Raw genomic sequence first — 22,605 nt, 5'->3', positions numbered from 1 at the left:
CAAAAAGAAGAGAGCCATAACAAGATACTACATATAATACTTTCACTATGTGAGGTCTAACATTACTAAGTGACCACAGATAAGGTAAAACAAGCGGGGCCTCTCCCGTATGCCGAGCGCCCCACATGTGGGGATTACGCACATTAAGAGCATCTCCAGCCGCATCCCCCAAAGGGATTTAGGGCGTGCCGGACAGAAAATGCGTTCCAGCCGCGTCCCCCAAAGCCCATTTTTGTCCGGCGCGGCCCGATACGGTGTCCGGCGCCTCGAGCCCGTCCCCGTCCCACAGGGGACGCACCGGGGACGCCGGACACAACGAAAAGCGAGGCGGGGAGTGGCGGGGCCGACGCGTCGGCGGCACGAGTTAATTTTAACCTAACCGTCGCCTACCTCGCGACGGAAGTTATTCGCGCGCGGTGACACACGGCGGCATCTTTGCCTTAATGGCGACGGAGGGCGGCGAGACGTCTCGTCGGTGATGCGCGAGCCTCCACGCGTCGCCGGCGTTCGCACGCCACCGCCCGTTCCCGCGCGATCTTCCCGCCTCTTCTCGTCCGTTCCCGCGCTTTCTTCCCGACGCCGGCGTCTATAAAAGGTCTCCCGGCTCATCAATGGTAGCCACCACACCCCGCCGGCAACAAACACAGCCCTCGTCGCTCCACGGCCGTCTCCTCCATCACCGGTGGCAATGGCGAACCGCCCCGGCGATGGCCACTTCCCTCCACCGCCGTCTCCTCCACTTCCAGCCCGGCAGCGGCGTGCGGCACTAGAGGAGGCACTCGAGGAGGAGGCCCGCCAGCGGCGTGAGGCGCAGCAGGCAGTGGATCTAGCGGCGTTCTCCGCCCCTGCCTCCGCAGCTGAGGAGGCTGATGACCCACAAGTATAGGGGGTGTATCGCAGTATCTTCGATAAGTAAGAATGTCGATCCCAACGAGGAGCAGAAGGTGTTGACAAGAAGTTTCGATGAAGGATTCACTGTAAATGCTCACAAACAAGTATTCAGGGGATTTTGATGTAACAGATGAATAAAGTACGAGTAAATAAAGTGCGAGAGTAACAATTGCAGCAAGTGGCCCAATCCTTTTTAGCACAAAGGACAAGCCGGTTTGTTTACTTATAATGACCAAACGTTCTCGAGGACACACGAGATTTTAGTCTAGTGCTTTCGCTACATACGGCTAATTAATCTTCATTGTTTTGATAAGTGTTGTGTGGGTGAACCTATGCTAATGTACCGCCCTTCCTAGGACTAATACATACTTGTGATTATACCCCTTGCAAGCATCCGCAACTACAAGAAAGTAATTAAGATAAATCTAACCACAGCCTTAAACTCGAGATCCTCGCGATCCCTCCCCGCATCGATATACCAACGGGGGCTCGTGTTTCGTCACTCCGGCAACCCCGCAATTGGCAAACGAGTACAAGATGCATTCCCCTAGGCCCATAAAGGTGAAGTGTCGTGTAGTCGACGTTCACACGACACCACTAGAAGAATAACACCACAACTTAAATATCATAATTGAATATTACTCAACCATACTTCACTACTAACATTTAGACTTCACCCATGTCCTCAAGAACTAAACGAACTACTCACGAGACATCATATGGAACATGATCAGAGGTGATATGATAATGAATAACAATCTGAACATAAACCTTGGTTCAACGGTTTCACTCAATAGCATCAATAACAAGTAGAAATCAACACCGGGAGAGTTTCCCCTATCAAACAATCAAGATCAAACCCAAATTGCTACAGCGGTGACGAGGTGCAGCGGTGGAGACGGCGGTGATGATGATGAAGATGATGGTGATGGTGATGGAGATGATGTCCAGCTTGATGGCGGTGACGATGGCGTCGATTTCCCCTCCGGGAGGGAATTTCCCCGGCGGATTCCCGCCCGCCGGAGAGCTCTTTCTCTCTCGGTGTTCTCCGCCCCGCAGAGGCGGCTGTGACTCTTCGCGACGTACCCCCTCTGGCTTAGGTTTTCGGGACGAAGGCATACGCGAAGAAAAGGAGGCGAGAGGGGCTGTGGGCCCCCTCCTCATAGGGCGGCGCGGCCAGGCCTTGGGCCGCGCCGGCCTATGGGGTGGGCCCACCTCGGGTCCCCTCTTCTCCCCCTTCTGGCTCCCTTCGTCATCTGGAACAATAGGAGTTTTCGTGTAATTCCCGTCAATTGTTGATCTTCCGAAATATTGCGTTCTGACGATGCTTTTTCCAGCAGAATCCTGGCTCCGGTGCGCGGTCCTCCAATAATCATGAATTATGCAAAATAGATGAAATAACATAAGTATTATCTCCAAATATGAAATATATCAATGAATAACAACAAATTATGATATAAAATAGTGATGCAAATTGGACGTATCAACTCCCCTCAAGCTTAGACCTCGCTTGTCCCCAAGCGAAACTGAACTCGGTAAACAGGACCACATGTTTATGGAGTGAAGAGTCGATAAATCAAATACGGACAAGAAGCATCATATTCATTCACACAAGACATTCTAGTAAATAACTTCCTCATATAACTCAACTTGAAACAAGTATAAGGTAATCACAAATAAAGGTGCATAAGAAATCATAGTTGGTGATGGCAAACTTTGTTTTTGGTCAGAGAACAGTTAACAAATTATACTTATCTATCGAGCAGCGCTCTCATGTTAAAGTTTATATGGCTTATCTTGCATACTCAATCATAATATCATTGATAATTTTCAAAGCTATATTCATTCAGGTAAAACTTGTACTAAACAAAGAAGAGTAAAGACATGATGAAGCAAATCACAATATAATAGTTTGATCACAACAACTAAAATTCTTGCTTGAGATGGAGGAAAATAGGTTTACTGACTCAACATAAAGTAAAAGACAGGCCCTTCGCAGAGGGAAGCAGGGATTAAATCATGTGCTAGAGCTTTTTCAGTTTTGAAATCATATAAAGAGAACAAAAGTAAAGTTTTGAGAGGTGTTTCTTGTTGTCAACGACTGGTAGCGGGTATTCTAACCCCCTTGCCAAACAGACCTCCAAAGAGCGGCTCCCATGAAGGACGTTATCTCTACCAGAAAGGTAGATCATCCCCCTTCTCTTTGTTTACACATGTACTTTAGTTTGTTTAAGGATGACACTCCCCCAACCTTTTTACACAAGCCATGGCTAACCGAATCCTCGGGTGCCTTCCAACAATCTCATACCATGGAGGAGTGTCTATTGCAAAATTAAGTTGCTTACTGATGAATCGGAGCAAAACATGTGAAGAGAATTATTAATGAAAGTTGATTAATTGGGGCTGGGAACCCCGTTGCCAGCTCTTATTGCAAAATTATAGGATAAGTGGATGAAGCCACTAGTCCATTAGTGGAGGCTGCCCAACAAGACTGAACGATAAAACACCACATACTTCCTCATGAGCTATAAAACATTGACACAAGTAAGGAGTAATAAGTTTTGAATTGTTTAAAGGTAGCACATGAAGTATTTACTTGGAATGGCAGGAAATACCATGCTGTAGGTAGATATGGTGGACACAAATGGCATAGGTTTGGGTTCAGGTTTGGATGCACGAGAAGCATTCCCTCTCAGTATAGGCCTTTGGCTAGCAAGGTTAATTAGCAAGCATAAGAGTCGAGGGAAACAAGCAAATATACATGTGATAGACATAATCATGCATCTTTCTTGTAAGCACAAACAATTTCAACTTTAGAATAATAAGCTATGAGCTAACAAGAAAGGAAGACAATGAAACAACTATATATATTTCTATTTTCTACTTAAACCTCAAGGTGTTGTTGCTATTGACCAATGCTAAGTTTGCCAAAACCAAATAGATTCACTCAATGCTCCCAAAGTGGTACCAATACTAAAATCAAGATCAATCATATAGTAGAAATTGCAAACTAAAATAAGGTGTGCAATATGTAAATGATAAGACTTCTCATTAATATTTCATATCGATAACTCACACCAAGGGATACATAGACAACCAACTAAAGGAGAGATACTTCCACACTGCAACCCATCTTATATGATAACTTCCCTACTCATGATATGACACTACTTGATAGTAAAAAGGTAGTGATGATGTGATACCGCGGCACTCCCCCAAGCTTGGAACAAACCAAGGGGATGCCAATACCGATGATGAATTACTCCTTCGGCGATGGTGGTGATGAATTCCTCCCGCGCTTCTTACAGCATCTCCTTCAGCCTTCAGCTTCTCAGCTTGGCAATTCTGCACTAAGACTCGAAGAGATTCATTGTTATCTGAAGTTGGCGATGGCGTCCTTGTGATGGGCATCGCGTAATATTCCAGCATTCTACGGAGTCGGTAATTCTCCTCCCTGAGTATCTCCACTTCTTTTCTTAGAGCCCGGTATTGACCACAAAACTCATCGGTAGTCCGTAGAGCTTCTTCCAGCACAGGGAAAGAGTCGAGGCCAAGAGCTGGTGGTAAGGGTCCCTGCAAGTTATGAGAGAAAGAACGTCGAGTGTCAACGGATCCCACCAAGACTTGCTTACTCCCAACAGCTTGTTGCTCTTGTTTTGACGACACCCTTTTCACTTCTTCCTTCGAAGGCCCTTTGCCCTTGTTGTCGGAGGCCATGGTGCTCCTAGATCAAAGACAGATCCTGGCAGAAACAGCTCAAAACAAAACACGTCGAGAAAACGATATACGGACCTCCAGGGGGTCCGGGGGATTATATAGTAAAAAAATTCAGAACAAACGGAAAGTACCAGGTCGAACCAGAGTCGGAAAGGGGCGACGAGGCGGTGTCCTCATAGGGCGGCGCGGCCAGGCTGGGGCCCGCGCCGGCCTATGGGGCCACGCCCTCGTGCGCCTCCTCCACTCCGTTTCGATCTCGTAATTTTTCATATTTTCCAAAAACAACAAAAACAATGTTCGGAAAGTAAATCGCGAACTTTTTATTACCTGTACCGTTACCTATTCAAAGTCGAGTTCTGGCGGACTGTCAATTTGACCTTTGATGAAAGCCTCCGGTGTTTCCACTCGAATAATATCAACATCAACATTATAAGAATCACCTGAGATATAATACTTGAGTCTTTGTCCATTCACCACTTGCGTGGCGTTGCCTTGGAGAGAAATAATTTTAATTGCTCCTGAACGATACACCTCCTCAACAACATATGGTCCTTCCCATTTCGAGAGTAATTTCCCCGCAAAGAATCCGAGACGAGACCGATACAATAGGACTTTATCCCCAATATTAAACTCTCTTTTGATAATCCTTCTATCATGCCATTTCTTAACTTTCTCTTTAAAGAGTTTAGCATTTTCATAAGCTTCACTTCTCCATTCATCTAGAGAACTTAATTGCAGCAACCTCTTATCACCGGCTAGTTTAGGATCTTTATTTAATTCTCTAACAACCCAATAAGCTTTGTGCTCTAGTTCTAAAGGTAAATGACAAGCTTTCCCATAAACCATTTTATAAGGTGACATTCCCATGGGGTTTTTATAAGCAGTTCTATAAGCCCATAGTGCTTCCTTCAATTTACTAGCCCAATTCTTTCTAGTTTTATTAATAGTCTTTTGCAAGATAGATTTAATTTCTCTATTTGATAGTTCTACTTGCCCACTAGTTTGAGGATGATAAGCAGAAGCAATTCTATGATTAATACCATATTTAGCAAGAGTTTTTCTAAAACCACCATGAATAAAATGCGAACCTCCGTCTGTCATAATATATCTAGGAACTCCAAATCTGGGAAAAATAATGTCTAAAAGCATTCTTAAAGAGGTCTCACCATCAGCACTTTTTGTAGGTATGGCTTCCACCCATTTAGTAACATAATCAACAACAACAAGTATATGAGTGTTACCTTCCGAAGAGGGAAAAGGTCCCATGAAGTCAAATCCCCAACAATCAAACGGTTCAATAACAAGAGTATAATTCATAGGCATTTCATTGCGTCTGGAGATATTACCAACCCTTTGACATTCATCACAATATAAAATAAACTTCCTTGCATCTTTGAAGAGAGTTGGCCAATAAAAACCTGATTGTAGAACCTTTTGCGCGGTTCTATCTCCGGCGTGATGTCCTCCATAAGCACTACCATGACATTAACTCAATATCTCTTGTTGTTCATATTCGGGAACACATCTTCGCAGAATACCATCCACTCCTTCTTTATATAAGTGTGGGTCATCCCAAAAATAATGCCTCAAGTCATAAAAGAATTTCCTCCTTTGCTGAGCTGAAAAGGTTGGAGGCAAGTACTTGGAAACAATAAAGTTAGCATAATCAGCACACCAAGGACTGTCTCGCGAGCTCACCTTTATTACAGCCAATTGTTCATTCGGAAAACTATCATTAACAGGAACATGATCATAAGCAATATTTTCCAATCTAGACAAATTATCAGCGACAGGATTATCAGCACCTTTCCTATCTACAATATGTAAATCAAATTCTTGCAAAAGAAGTACCCATCTAATAAGCCTTGGCTTAGCATCTTTCTTTGTCATAAGGTATCTAATTGCAGCATGATCGGTATGAATCGTAACTTTTGAATCAACAATATAAGATCTAAATTTATCACAAGCAAAGACTACAGCTAACAATTCTTTTTCAGTAGTAGCATAATTTCTTTGAGCAGCATCAAGGGTTTTACTAGCATAATGAATAACATTCAGTTTTTTATCTACCCGCTGTCCAAGAACTGCGCCTACAGCGAAATCACTAGCATCACACATAATTTCAAATGGTAAATTCCAATCAGGAGGTTCAACTATAGGGGCAATTGTTAAGGCTTTCTTTAGAGTTTCAAAAGCTTCCTTACAATCATCATCAAAAACAAAAGGTACATCTTTTTGAAGAAGATTAGTAAGAGGCTTTGAAATCTTAGAGAAGTCTTTAATAAATCTCCTATAAAACCCAGCATGACCAAGAACACTACGAATACCTTTAACATCCCTAGGATAGGGCATCTTCTCAATGACTTCAACTTTAGCTCTATCAACTTCAATACCTCTCTCGGAAATTTTATGTCCCAATACAATTCCTTCATTAACCATAAAGTAGCATTTCTCCCAATTAAGAACAAGGTTAGTTTCTTCACATCTCTGCAAAACTTTATCAAGGTTTCGCAAACAACTATCAAAAGAATTCCCATAGACAGAAAAATCATCCATGAATACCTCTACAATACTCTCACAAAAACCATGAAAAATAGCAGACATGCATCTTTGAAAAGTAGCAGGAGCATTACATAAACCAAAAGGCATACGCCTATAAGCATAAGTTCCATAGGGACAAGTGAAAGTGGTTTTCTCTTGATCTTTAGTTTTAACGACAATTTGTGAAAACCCATAATAACCATCAAGAAAGCAAAAATGAGTATTTTTAGATAACCTTTCTAACATTTGATCAATAAAAGGCAAAGGGTAATGATCTTTCTTAGTAACCTTATTAACTTTTCGATAATCAATGCACATTCTATAACCTACAACTACTCTTTGAGGTATGAGCTCATCATTATCATTAGGCACAACAATCATTCCTCCTTTCTTAGGAACACAATGCACATGACTAACCCATCTACTATCAGCAATAGGATATATAATACCAGCTTCAAGGAGTCTTAATACCTCATTTCTTACCACATCCTTCATCTTAGGAATTAGACGACGCCGAGGTTCAACAACAGAGCTTTGCATCATCTTCCATATTAATGGCGTGTTGGCAAATAGAGGGAGAAATCCCCTTCAAGTCATCAAGAGTGTAGCCAATAGCACCTCGGTGTTTCTTCAGTATTTCCAATAACCTTCCTTCTTCAAACTCTAAAAGCTTAGAACTAATAATAACAGGATATATTTTCTTATCATCAATATGAGCATATTTAAGATTATCAGGTAATGGTTTTAAATCAAAGACAGGATCTTCCTTTGGTGGTGGTGTTGTACCCAAGTCTTCCACCGGTAAATCATGCTTCAGAATAGGTTGACGAAGGAAAATTTCATCAAGCTCATTTCTTTCTTCCCTAAAAACTTCACTCTCACTATTCTCCAAATGTTGCTGCAAAGGATTATTAGGAGCAAGAACAATAGATGCACACTGTTCAACTTTAAAATCACTATTAGGTGAATCAATTTTATAAGGAGTTTTGGTAAATTTAGAGAAGTTAAACTCATAAGATTCACCAGCAAATTTAGTCAAAATTTTCTCTTTCTTGCAATCTATAATAGCTCCACAAGTATTTAGAAAAGGTCTACCAAAAATGATAGGACAATATTTACTAGCAACCAAGTACCAAAAAGTCAGCAGGATATTTAATCTTACCACATAAAACTTCCACATCTCGAATAATACCAATTGGAGAGATAGTTTCTCTATTAGCCAGCCGAATAACCACATCAATATCTTCAAGTTCACAAGAACCAATTTCGTGCATAATCTCCGTGTAAAGCTCATAAGGAATAGCACTAATACTTGCACCAATATCACATAATCCATAATAACAATGATCACCAATTCTAACGGATAGCATAGGAACACTAGCTTTCCTAGACTTATTAGGATGCGAGACAATATTAGAAGCATCTTCACGTAAAATAATATGACCATCTTCTACGTTTTCAGTCACAAGATCTTTAACAATTGCAACAACAGAGTTCAACTTTTATTTGTTCTTCGAGTTCTATAGGTTTCTTTTCACTTTTATGAACCGCACTATTTATAACAGAGTACTCTTTCATTTTAGCAGGAAAGGAGTTTTTTCAATATAAGCTTCAGGAATAACATGATCAACAGTTTCAACTACAACACATTTATTTATAGATGAATCAATTTTATCTTTACACGGTTCATGATACTTATCAAAGTTCTTCTTAGGCAATTCATAATGAGAAGCAAAAGCTTTATAAAGATTTGCAAGCAACTTGAGAATCAAGACCATAAGTAGCACTCATATTACGAAATTTATCAGTATCCATAAAAGCTTCAATGCATTTATAATCATAAATTATACCTGATTCTCTATCCTTGTCGTTCTCCCATCCTTCAGTATTTTCTTGGATCCGATTAAGAAGGTCCCTTTTAAACTCTTCCTTGTTGCGTGTAAATGATCCAGAACAAGAAGTATCCAGCAAGGTCTTGTCTTGAAAAGAAAGTCTTGCATAGAAATTATCAATAATAATATTACCAGGAAGCTCATGAATGGGGCATTTGAGCATTAAAGACTTCAATCTCCTCCAAGCTTGGGCAATACTTTCTCCTTCATGAGGCCAAAAATTATATATCCGATTCCGATCTTTGTGAATCTCACTTGGAGGATAGAACTTAGAGTAAAACCGGGGCACAATATCATTCCATTCAAGAGAATCCCCATTATCCAGTAATTTATACCAATGCGCCGCTTTACCAGACAGCGATACAGAGAATAGTTTCTTCCTCACTTCATCCATAGCAATACCTGCACACTTGAATAAACCGCATAATTCATGTAAGAACGAGTAAATGATCTCCGGGGTGGACAGTTCCATCCCCCGTATAACGGTTACCCACTACACGTTCAATAATTTTCATAGGTATTTTGTATGGTGTTTCTTCCTTACCTGGCGCCTCATCCACTACCTTTGCAGTAGTAGCAGATTTCCCAAATAAACACTCAAGAGAAGATCTCTCCATAATGAGTTATAGCAACATGCGGAAATAAAATCAGCACAAACAGTAGAAATTTCCCTTACCAATTCCACTTACCAATAGCGCTTCACTCCCCGGCAACGGCGCCAGAAAATAGTCTTGATGACCCACAAGTATAGGGGGTGTATCGCAGTATCTTCGATAAGTAAGAATGTCGATCCCAACGAGGAGCAGAAGGTGTTGACAAGCAGTTTCGATGAAGGATTCACTGTAAATGCTCACAGACAAGTATTCAGGGGGTTTTGATGTAACAGATGAATAAAGTACGAGTAAATAAAGTGCGAGAGTAACAATTGCAGCAAGTGGCCCAATCCTTTTTAGCACAAAGGACAAGCCGGTTTGTTTACTTATAATGACCAAACGTTCTCGAGGACACACGGGATTTTAGTCTAGTGCTTTCGCTACATACGGCTAATTAATCTTCATTGTTTTGATAAGTGTTGTGTGGGTGAACCTATGCTAATGTACCTCCCTTCCTAGGACTAATACATACTTGTGATTATACCCCTTGAAAGCATCCGCAACTACAAGAAAGTAATTAAGATAAATCTAACCACAGCCTTAAACTCTGAGATCCCGCGATCCCTCCTGCATCGATATACCAACGGGGGCTCGGGTTTCTGTCACTCCGGCAACCCCGCAATTGGCAAACGAGTACAAGATGCATTCCCCTAGGCCCATAAAGGTGAAGTGTCGTGTAGTCGACGTTCACACGACACCACTAGAAGAATAACACCACAACTTAAATATCATAACATTGAATATTACTCAACCATACTTCACTACTAACATTTAGACTTCACCCATGTCCTCAAGAACTAAACGAACTACTCACGAGACATCATATGGAACATGATCAGAGGTGATATGATAATGAATAACAATCTGAACATAAACCTTGGTTCAACGGTTTCACTCAATAGCATCAATAACAAGTAGAAATCAACACCGGGAGAGTTTCCCCTATCAAACAATCAAGATCAAACCCAAATTGCTACAGCGGTGACGAGGTGCAGCGGTGGAGACGGCGGTGATGATGATGAAGATGATGGTGATGGTGATGGAGATGATGTCCAGCTTGATGGCGGTGACGATGGCGTCGATTCCCCCTCCGGGAGGGAATTTCCCCGGCGGATTCCTGCCCGCCGGAGAGCTCTTTTCTCTCTTGTGTTCTCCGCCCCGCAGAGGCGGCTGTGACTCTTCGCGACGTACCCCCTCTGGCTTAGGTTTTCGGGACGAAGGCATACGCGAAGAAAAGGAGGCGAGAGGGGCTGTGGGCCCCCTCCTCATAGGGCGGCGCGGCCAGGCCTCTTCTCCCCCTTCTGGCTCCCTTCGTCATCTGGAAAAATAGGAGTTTTCGTGTAATTCCCGTCAATTGTTGATCTTCCGAAATATTGCGTTCTGACGATGCTTTTTCCAGCAGAATCCTGGCTCCGGTGCGCGGTCCTCAAATAATCATGAATCATGCAAAATAGATGAAATAACATAAGTATTATCTCCAAATATGAAATATATCAATGAATAACAGCAAATTATGATATAAAATAGTGATGCAAATTGGACGTATCAGAGGCCGCGGCGGCAGCAGCGTGGCAGGAGCAGCAGTGCGACACCGTTGCGGCGTTCGACGCCTCGACGGGACAAGAGGCGCGACGGCGCCGGTACCGGGAGGAGATGGAGCAGCGATGGGCTGACGAGCGCCGGCGCCGCCGCGATGAGCGGCGGCGCTGTTCCGTGAACGGCGTGACTCGATCGAGCGCCGGCGGCGTGAGTCGATCGAGCTCCAGCAGCAGGTGACGGCGGAGGAGCGTCGGCAGCGGGAGGCGGCGCTGACGGCGCTATGCGGGAGGCGGGCGGAGCAGTTGGTGGCGGAGGCCGACGCGTTTGCGGCGACGATGATGGAGGCGCCAACAGATGTGGAGGAGGAGGCGCCAATGGAGGAGGAGGAGGCCGAGGCGGAGGAGACCGAGGTGGAGGACGACGACGACGACGAGTTCGACTGGTCCGACGACGACGGGCCGCACCCGGACGAGACGGCCGATCAGCAACGCGCCCTCGTCGAGTCCTTCGAGTCGGAGAAGAAGCTCCAGGACGACGCCCGTGCCCGCGAAGAGGCGCATATTCGTCGCGCCATCGAGCTCTCCCTCCAGGCGACGCAGCAGGGGACGGCGGAGGACGCGCGGCGGGAGCGGCACCGTCTGGCCACCACCGAACGCAAGGAGAGGAGGCGCGCGCAGGAGGAGCTGCGGCGTAGGGGAGGCGACGACGGGGCGGGGCCGTCGAACGCGCCGCCGGGCGGTCAGTAGTCTAGGTTTAGATGAAATCTAGTCGTTTTCATTCAAACTTTGTAATATATAATCAAAATTGAATGAAAACCTTTATTTTCGTGCACAAATATTCATTTGGGGGCAGCGTTTGGGGGACGCGGCTGGGGAGCGACGTCCCCCAAACGCGGCACGAACAAAACACGTCCCCCAAACGCTCGATCCGGCGCGGTTTGGGGGACGGTTTGGGGAACGCGACTGGAGATGCTCTAAGGGTACCTTTGGTTCATGCCCGCGTGAGCCCTGCCAAATTCTTGGCAACGCCAATATTTTGGCGAGTGATTCCCCCCGCCCACGGATTGCCAATTGTTGGCGAAAAATACACAGGGCTGCACGACCTGGGCTTGGGCTAGCCAAATTTTTGGTAGTCAACCAAGTGGCAGCCGACGGACAAGGGTGTGCCAATTTTTTGGTCAGGCTTATATTGCCTCAAAACCAAACACGCCCTAAGACATAAAGTACACCTACACTAGTTTAAAAAGTACACTTCATGTAAACCAAATTTGGAACAAAACGTCAATATGGGATTTAGTGTCGAAGATATTGATGATCCAAAGAACAAAATAGGGAAAACGGTCCATAATTAGAACAGGTGGTTCTAAAAAATGTTTGGTTTGAAATTGAAATTCCAGGAAAAAAAAAATTAGATGTACAGCAGCCCAACCATCCTGGAAAAAGAATCCACCAGCATCCCCCACCTTCCTTGCGACATGAGTCGAGTATGACACGCTCCATGTGTCACAAAGGGAGCATTAACTTTTGCAAAGAGTAGTTTTTTTTTATTAAGACGCAACATTATTTTTCTAATGATTGGAGTACTTTCTTGTTTTCTGTAGGAACAAGGGACATGAGTTCACCAATTGACATGACATTCTAAAGGAAAGGAAACCAACTGACACAGCTTATGTAGCAAGATAAATCTAGGCACCAGTCAAACTCACATCGTGCTCTGCTCGCTTTTCCCAAGTCTTATGCTGAGATGACTCACTGGATAGGTGCACAATATATGTATTGACCACCCAAAGTCCACCGTCGGCATAAAGTGCACACAAATAGCACAGTTGAGTCATTGGAAGGTGCGCACACATATATCACTCGATCAACTTTGGCTACTTCTGTTTAGCCACTGACTTAACTTTCAGTTGAATCTAGTATCATGTGGTCTGTGGCAAACAGATCTCCCATCACCCATGAACTCGACGGCCCAATCGACAAGTGTCTTTGCTTCTTTAACCGCTGACTTAATTTGCCAATGGCAGGGATATATATGTATACGTTATCCAAGGATCGATCAAACTTTGAGTGGAATCGGTCGTGTGGTCTGTGGCAATCAGAACTCCTCACCCATGAACTAATAACTGGATCGATTGCTAGCTGTCAATGGACAAGGTTACAATCTCTCCCCATTGCAAAAGGTTGTTTCTGCGAGACTGCAACATTAACCTGATCTGTGCTCCCCTTACGCGTGTGCGTGGTGATGTCCGCAGTGACGTTTGTCCGACATGTGACCTGGGACGACCGACATCTTGCGCGATCCGCATGTACATGCTGTAGCTTTGAGCCTTTGGTCTTGCCTGGCTTCCATTTAAGTGCGGGGAGACTAGCTAACGCGAAAAAAACTATATAGTGCACTGAACGAGTGAACGTACACAGCTAGCGTACGCAGAGATGCGTGTCATTACGTTGTTTTTCTTTCTCGGTTGGTTGACGTACGTGCACATCGATTGATCAATCGATCGATCGGCCTCTATAGTTTGGGGTAGCATATTGCCCATTTTTTTACACCATATGTCGACGACCCAATAACAGCCACTCGTTTATACATGCATGGATTGTTCCTGTGGCTGGGCTGAAACCTAGCTAGCTAGGTCTGAATGCGCTTGCGCTCTAGGGAAACCATGGTTTGCGGATAAGCAGCACCTGGTTTTGCATGGAGCTTAGCTCCAACGTAAGCGATGACAATTGATTCTTCTCACTGTTGCATGCAACACATGCACGGAGATCTCTCTGCCATGCATTACGTATAGGCAATGCATGTATGATCGGTGTATCCTACACAAAAGCTAAAAAATAAGTCAAACCAAGGTCAGTCTAGCTGCTTTAATAATTACATATATCTTCTACTCTGACTCGAGTCCTCCATCTGTGGTCTACCTACTGAAAGACAAACTGATCCTTATTGTTAAGGGTTTATGCATATCTAAGTCGGCCAGAATTTTTAAGTCAGGCATCTTAGAAAAGTGAAAATGCAGCTTAGAGAAAAGTGTAACTCATTTCAGCTGTATTTTCCTGGCATAAGAAATACTATAATTGTACTTATCAGAAGATAGTGCAACTCCTCTTGATCGAGAGCATCATTGCACCAGAGTTTAGGCGAGAAGCGTCAAATTCTATCATGCGGCGCCAGCCGGACTGTAGCGTAGGTACACACTCTATATATAGAATTAACATAGGCCACTCATTACAGAATCCAACAATGCTGGCCGCTTTGACATTCCTGCTTCATTTATGTATTTATTTCTGGCAGAAACGACATTCTTGTACATGTGGCCAGTGGCAGTATACATGAAGCGGTCAGGTGAGCGATCGATGCCCCGAGAAGCCGAAATAGAATAAGCGCCTATAATCCTTAGAGCGGTCGAAAAGAACCAAGAGGTGACACGTGGACATGGGCGTGCACGTGTTGGCACCACGTTTATCATTGTTGCGAAATAAAATATGTGATCAATTATATTGGGAGAGATGTCTCAATGAAATAAGAGAATTATTTGCTCTACTTCTTTGTGTCTCTTCTCTTTATACTCTAACACGTTATCAGCACATAGACTCTACCAAGAGCATTTGGCCTAATCAGCAAATCATTTATTGATTCACGGACTCACTGGACATGCTCGCACCCGTTTAGAAAAATCAATGGAACAATGCATATGCCTCTTTGTCGTTCCTGTTTTCATAAACAAATATTCTAATCAATTCTCTGATTGCTTCAACATGTGCATGCTGTTAAGCTTCATGCACTAGCCACTTGAACCAAAAGTCCAAACTGATGGAAAGGGCTAGGCAATCCACATATACATTTCACAACACCCCCACTCGCGTGTGACGGGAAAAGAGAAAGTAAAACACGTGAAAGAAGAAGAGCACACCGAAATAGGGCATCAGCGGTGGCTAAAGAGGGGGACAACATCAATTTTTAGGCTTAATTGCGAAAACCATGAACAACAACAATTTTTAGTCTTAATTGCGAAAACCATGTGAAAGCCATGATTTGAACTCGAGACCTGGGCTCTGATATCATGTTAAGCTTCATGCACTAGCCACTTGAACCAAAAGTCCGAACTGATGGAAAGGGCTAGGCAATCCACATATACATTTCACAACACATGCATCCATTGGGAACAATCCTAGTGAAAGCCTCGCCTCTACAACGGCACACGGAGCGGTTACCATCGGATATGCGGCGGCGCGGAGACTCCGATAGATCAGCGGAACAACGGCATCAGGAATGGATGCATCCACAACAACAGCGTGATCGTCCCCATGGGAACCGAGCACGTTCGAAGAAGATGAGGCGGGGGCTCCTCCGAGTCTAGGAGACGAACGCAGTCTCAAGCACAGAAGCGGACATGCATATGCATTTTCTTCAATATTTAGCGCATGGATTGGTTTTACATCAGGTAGCAAAGTGTATGACACTTGCATAACTATCTCAAGTTTATACTTGTCAAATAGAAGGTAATTGATATGTGGCATCTACTACTTAACCATAGATTATGCATCGTTACCTTAAGGTCTAAATTATGTCATTATGACATAATGACCCCTTCAATTTTGCACACAACTTATGGATTGCATAATGGCAACGAATTTATTTCGTTCACAACTGCGAGGTCTACACCACCATGTGGTGATTACCTTCAATGTGTTTTAGTTAACACAAGGTTGGAAAAGCTCCATAAGAGTGAGGTCTACACTACGTAGTAGTGATTACCTCCATGTGTTTTAAGCAAAACTAAAGGCACAATAATTATGGCATGGGATCATAGCAACGAATAATATTCGTTTAAAACTATGATGTCTACACATGTGATGACTACCTTGATGAAGTTTTTCCAAATGGTTAGTAGCTTCATAGCATTTGTCGTTGGTTGTGACTTTAGTGTCACATACTCCATCAAATGTGGAACCGAGACATTGGCGACGATAACATCGCCATGTTATGCTATGAAGAGAATTATGCAAGTGATGAAGTTTTTCCAAATGCTTGGTACCTTCATAGCATTTGTCGTTGGTTGTGACTTTAGTGTCACATACTCCACCAAATGTGGAACCAAGACATTGGCGACGATAACATCGCCAGGTTATGCTATGAAGAGAATTATGCAAAATACTTGCATAATTTGGTGATTACCTTCCATGCAAACACAACTTATGAGACGCCATCATAGCTACGAATTAATTTTCAGACACAACTAGAAGGTTTAACACCATTTTGTGGTGATTACCTTCATGTGTTATAAATAACATAAGGTTGTGGAGGCTATGATCGATGAGAATGTCCATAAGAGTGAGGCACCACTAGGTGGTTGACTATCTCCATGTGTTTTAAGGAAATTAAAGGTTTATCCCTTTTGAGGTGACTAACTTTAATTTGAAGATCTACACCATATTGTGTTGTTCTTGTGGAAGGCTTGACCTATGGGTCACTAAGAATCACCATGTCCATGAATATGCTTAGCCATAGCATTTTTATCCTACTTAATTTACTGATGGTAAATTTAATGCATGAACATTTCATGCATCATATGGTTGACCTTTCTCGAAAGGTAGTGCGATGAAATGACATTATGTGGGAGTAATCATTTAACATGGGTCCTGAACATTGATGATTTTGTCGACCTGTGGCCATGTCGCCACAGAAACTCCACATGTAAATAATGTCATGGCTATTTATAAGATAGCATAATCGCAATGACTCAATTCTCAAATTCAGTATTTAAATGGATGGTGAATATCCATTTTCCCTTTTGGGACCCCCTTAAGGAGATATATTGTTATAAGAATCACACAATGACTATTCATTCGTGTTCAGGACTTCGAGTCCGTTGAGGCTTATAAGTTATTTGTCTGTAAATCAACATCTAGTTGAGATTATATGATAAGGCAATTTCAGATACATATCTGATTGTAAGCCCTTACTGCACTTTACATTCTCCTATGATGGTAAATATGAATACCATTTTTATTTCAGGGCGGAGATATGATGAACTTTTTATAAAGGATCGTCATGTTCAATGGGTGTTATACCATTTCCTGAAATTCATGCTTGCGCTCTTAGTGCTAAGAAAATTAGTGGTTAAAAACCACGGAGAATTGAATGTAAAGTGAAGACAAAATAACAAATAAAAATGGAGTATATATCTCAAAAGGGAATGGATCCTTTAAGAGAAATGACCGCAATGACAATACTGTTTGTCAAAGGGGTGGTAGTATACAAATGATTACCAATATGTCAAGTATTGGATTGTATCATACCACCAACTCCTTATCGGAGAAGGCAAATGAGTTTAATGGGATAAGATTGAAGTTCAATTTCAAAGGAACAACCAGAAAATATTCTAGCATTGTAGAAGGAAAATGACTCCTTCACAATGATGATATGCTTGTGGATAATTATTCCCAAGATGTCCTGGAGATCTCGCTTAGTCTCCTGGTTATCCCAGATATCATTAGCCTATTATTGTACTACTACATGTAGTATAATTTGCAACATCTTGTCCCGAGGACATGATAGTTGAGAAAATTGAGTATATGAATCATTTCATATTCAATTTCGTTGCGTACCAATAATTTTTCCTCCTTTATCACCATGATATGGGAAGTTAGAGAAATTATTGATAGTTCTGTTGACCAACACTTAATCAGTTGCAAAATTCCCAACAATCATAAGATTTTATGTGCACTGGACATGTCATAGGGAATTAATTTTACGGCACTCTCAACTTAAAATTCAGAATGAGCCACACATTACTCTTGAAAGCATTCAAGAATGCATGTGGACTACTCAACCATTGTGTGGGTTATGTTGGTGCTTCGTGGTTGCACAGATGCATCTTTAAGATGGTCTTATGTGTGTATCATTCACACAAAACCATGTGAATACTGAATTAAGTGCTCAAATTGACGAATTTAGAGCAGAGTGTCCTAACGTGGGATAAAGCCATTGGAATGGAATTGTCGCTGAATTGTATTCACAAACATTCAATGGTCATATTCAGTATATTTTGTACATACCCACAATGGTTTGGCTAGATCTCTTCTGAAAGGGAGTCAAAGTTGCACAGCCAATGTTGCAGAATTGTGATTTGCCAACATTTAGTTGGTGGTAACATGCAGAATCACATGCCGCATGTTTAATACTGCGTCCCCTTGCAGTTTGTACGTGGAAATAGGATTTCCCATCTGCGGTAATCGGTTGCATCCGATATCACCACCCCGGCGTATGTTATGGGCCCTCACATATATTTGGGATCTATGTGAGGAATAATTATGGTATGATTGTTAATCCGTCACATACCTTAACCCTAAAAAGGGAGTTAGGAGCCTGTACGCTGATTGCTTCTGTAATAAGGACATTTTCTGGCATTAGGGGGAGATGTGTACCACACGGAATGCCAGGAAATGGCTAAGAAATGTCGTTGACATTTGACCACGTATTTAAGAAACTAAACTAGAGGTTCAGGTTATGAGAAATTTGCATTTTATTGCAAATAACCTGCCAATATATTTACTAGTGACAAAGGTATCATTTTGGTCATGTATCGGATTGAGTGGAGGTACCTAATAAACCACTCGTCTCCCCATATGAGAGCAAGAGGGGGAGAATTATGATCATATGATACTAAGTTCTCTTTGTTTTTGTTGTAACAAAAGAGATGGTCTCCCAATCACTAAATGTGGTTCAACCTGAGGTTGAATGACACCTCAAGGATGTGTATCATCCAGGACCCAGCACAGTGTGCACACATTTTTGTGTGCTGGGTTATCGAAACACCTTGAATCTGTTGTTATGGGAAGTCACAACGAGTTGAGAGGCACAATGAAAATTCCACTGATGATACTGATTCATGAGAATTGTATATGAGAAAGTCTACATATGTCGACATATAAATCTTCCTGGAAATTGCTAAAATTCTTTTGGGCCCTGAACCAAAATCCATGGAGAGTGTTGTTGCACTTATATTGGTTCAAATGAAAGGAAGCAATTGAGGAAGAATAGCGCTCGCTCATCAGAGAGAGGTATTTACGATAGTAAAACCTTATCCTCATAAGTATCTCCCATAGGGAAGAGAGAATGAGGTGGTGATAAAGCGAGGATTTTGTAGCACAAGGGTTTTTCGCGAAGCCCGACATCATTCATGATGTGATATACCTTCTTGGTATGTGTGGAATCATGTTTCTATATTAAATGTCATTGGCATGGCAGTACAGATCCATGTGGTTGATGTATGTAGTAGTGCATGTATACTCCCACATGTCACTCAATTTGGATTTATAGTTCGAAGTCATTGAAGGACTTAATATGAATTCAAAGGAAAATCGCAACATGTGCGTGGAAAACTTCTGGAGTCATTCTATGACTTGAAGTAGTAGGATATAATTTTGTGGTACAACCGACTGTGTGAGTTCTTCCATGATGAGGATAACTCTAATATCAATGATTGTTGATGTGTACTCATGGATAAATACTTAATTGGATTTTACGTCACCTAAGTGGTGTTGATGATCTTATCATCAATGTCTTTATGCGAGACATTTGAGATACACACAATCATTTTAAGACGGAGATTTGGGTCAAACCAAATCGTGCTTAAGTTTTAACTTGAACTTGTTCCCCCAGGAATAAATGTATATCAGTCTTCATATATCCAAAAATATTGAATAAGTTCAATACGGATATATAATATCAGAGACACATATGGTCATATTATACCTAATATGGGATACCAATCCTTGAAAAGGTGGGAAGATGGTGAAGTGATAGATGGAGCTGAAGTTCCATATCTACCATCGGAGCACTGAGATATCTTGCAAAATACGTCAAGACTGTCATTATGTTTGTTGGCAATTTATTGAGAGTGCAATCCCACGAAAGGTATAAGGTTTGTGTATGGATTATTCTAAGATATATCCAAGGTACAAAACTCTTGATTAATTCTAGTATGAAAATCAAGATGGGACCAATGTGTGATATATGATAGTGGCTAATTATCTGATCCCAACAGTGTCATATCAAAGACTGGATTTACTGGAAGAGTATTCAGAAGGAAGTCTTCAGAATAGACTCTAAATGGATCCTTCCGGTGATCATTCTGCAGAAATCATATGAAGCATCACAAGATGTGTATGAATTCGCATAATGATTAGCCACATGTGAGTTCATGTGGAGATTCATTCGAATCAACTATCATTATCTACCAAGATAATGTCACTTGTATTGCTTATGAGTTATATTTATCCTCATAAATTACAGAAATGTAAGAGGGTAATTTGCAAGCAAAATATTGTGATATTCACAGTATCTCTACCAACAGTTGTATTCCATAATTAAGTTTGTGGAATTGGTATGAGACAACCTTTAGGTTTGCAATGTTGAGGGGGAGTAAATCCCTAGTTATAACTCGTTGATGATCTTCCGATCAACGATATTGTACTCTTTTTCCCTTTATGAGTTTTCCCTAAGGTTTCTGATATAAGGTTTTTAACGAGACAATATAAATACAAGTGTGGACGTATGACACATGGTTTCTCCTTAATTTTTTCTACTGGGTTTTAAAGGAGTTTTCGGTGGCATATCGTTATAATTTTTCTCCTCAATTTTTCCCCAGGGTTTTTTAGGAGGAGTTTTTGGATGCAATATACAGATGACAAATTGATCAAGAGGGAGTGTTGTGAAATAAAATATGTGATCAATTGTATTGGGAGGGATGCCTACCAGGAGGTGTCTGTTGGGGAAGAGGTGACTCCCCAACACACCCTTCACCCTGTATATAAGTGGGTCTTCCACATTGCAATGAAATAAGAGAATCATTTGCTCTATTTCTTCTTTGTGTCTCTTCTCTCTATACTCTAACAATTATGCTTGCCGCCCATGCATTTCGAAGCTTAACTACTCACTAGTATTTCCTAGTTCATTAGTTTATCGTACGATTGCTTAAGCTTAACTCTAGACATGTCGATGGATGTGCGTCGATCCAAATGGCAGGTTAAACCACATGGCCAACCGGTATGGGCTATTCCTTGGAAACCGATTTACGCCTTTTTCCCCGGCAATCCCAGCCGGGCTGATGTACTCGCCGGCGGACCATGCCCTGCGTGCAATACAAGAAAGCTGGAGTACAACAATTTGAAGTGTGAACAATCAAGGTTTGTCGGAGAAGAAAGCAAGATGGCTACTTTTTGTTTCAGATGTGGCCCTATGTTTTTTCCGATCATTTCACTGCATTGGTTTCATATCGAAATCTTCGACGGTTTTTGCTCTTTTTTGTATAATATTTTTTTTGTATAGGTACTTAGGAGTACATTATAGCTACATGCCTGTAAGGATGCACGACAAGGCATGTGCGTGCATATTAATTATTTTTCCATGACAACATTTTTAAGTCCAATTTATCCAGATGTTAGATGCCACTATCTGAGAACTCGGTCTTTTCGGCAGTCGATCAATAAGCTTAAAGACTCAGAAGCCTTTTCAGCTATTTTATCATAGACTGCACTCACAAAAGTTGTCTATCATTTTTGTATATACTATGGTTAAGCAAAAAAAAGTATTATGATTATGCACTTCTAATTGTTTTTATGGCAAATGAACTAATACCATTTTCACATGAGTAATCGCCGGAACTGATGTATGTAGATAGTTAATACTTCCCCGTTTCATACCAGTTGTCGCAGACTTGGAGGTATCTATACACAAGTACTCCCTCCGTTCCCTTTTAATTGACTCGGATTTAGTACAACTTTGTACTAAATTTGAGTCAATTAAAAAGGACCGGAGGGAGTACAACACAACGGTTTGAACATATGCTTTTTAGGACGTGGTTCATTTTGAAATTAAGGAAAAGTTGGTAATGTTGAAACGAACGAAAATGCAAAACACCGACGAAATTTTCTTGGTCAACTAGGCCAAGAGGGTGACACAATGCGTAATAATCGATGCTAAAGTGGGCCAGCTCATCTAGACAGTGAGAGTAGCACTTGTCGGTAAAGATTAGCTAGGTGGAGAACCGAAGATGCCGTTTTCAGCTTGTATATCCACGTAATGAAAAGGGACTAGCTAGCTAGGCCACCAACGTCGCAATCGTCTCTCTCTTTATTTCAAAAAGTGAATTAAAAACTTAGGTCGAAAACTGTATGATCGACTCGTCTTGCTTAGAACAACTACTACCAACTAAGAATAAACTTACTACTTGCCCAATTCATATTAATTATCGCTTAGATATATCTAAACACATTTTAGTTCTATATTATCGATAATTAATATGAGTTGGAGGGACTGTTTTTTTTTCCGAAAAGGGGAATGATGACTTCCTGTCTCTTCATCGAGCA

At 41.9% G+C, this 22,605-nt stretch overlaps 1 protein-coding gene across 1 annotated transcript in view; it reads left to right on the top strand.

The window, feature by feature from the left end:
• Positions 1-12,939, top strand: part of LOC124675163 (Fanconi anemia group D2 protein) — a 23,022-nt gene extending 10,083 nt beyond the window's left edge. Inside the window, exon 31 of the mRNA XM_047211233.1 lies at positions 12,834-12,939. The gene's annotated coding sequence lies outside the window, so the exon portion shown is untranslated. The remainder of the gene's footprint in view (positions 1-12,833) is intronic.
• Positions 12,940-22,605: the final 9,666 nt, after the last annotated feature.

The sequence above is a fragment of the Lolium rigidum genome, chromosome 7 (assembly GCF_022539505.1).
Source record: "Lolium rigidum isolate FL_2022 chromosome 7, APGP_CSIRO_Lrig_0.1, whole genome shotgun sequence".
In the NCBI taxonomy this organism is placed as follows: domain Eukaryota; kingdom Viridiplantae; phylum Streptophyta; class Magnoliopsida; order Poales; family Poaceae; genus Lolium; species Lolium rigidum.
The sequence above is the reverse complement of the archived record's forward strand: the minus strand, read 5'-3'. Positions and strand labels throughout refer to the sequence as shown.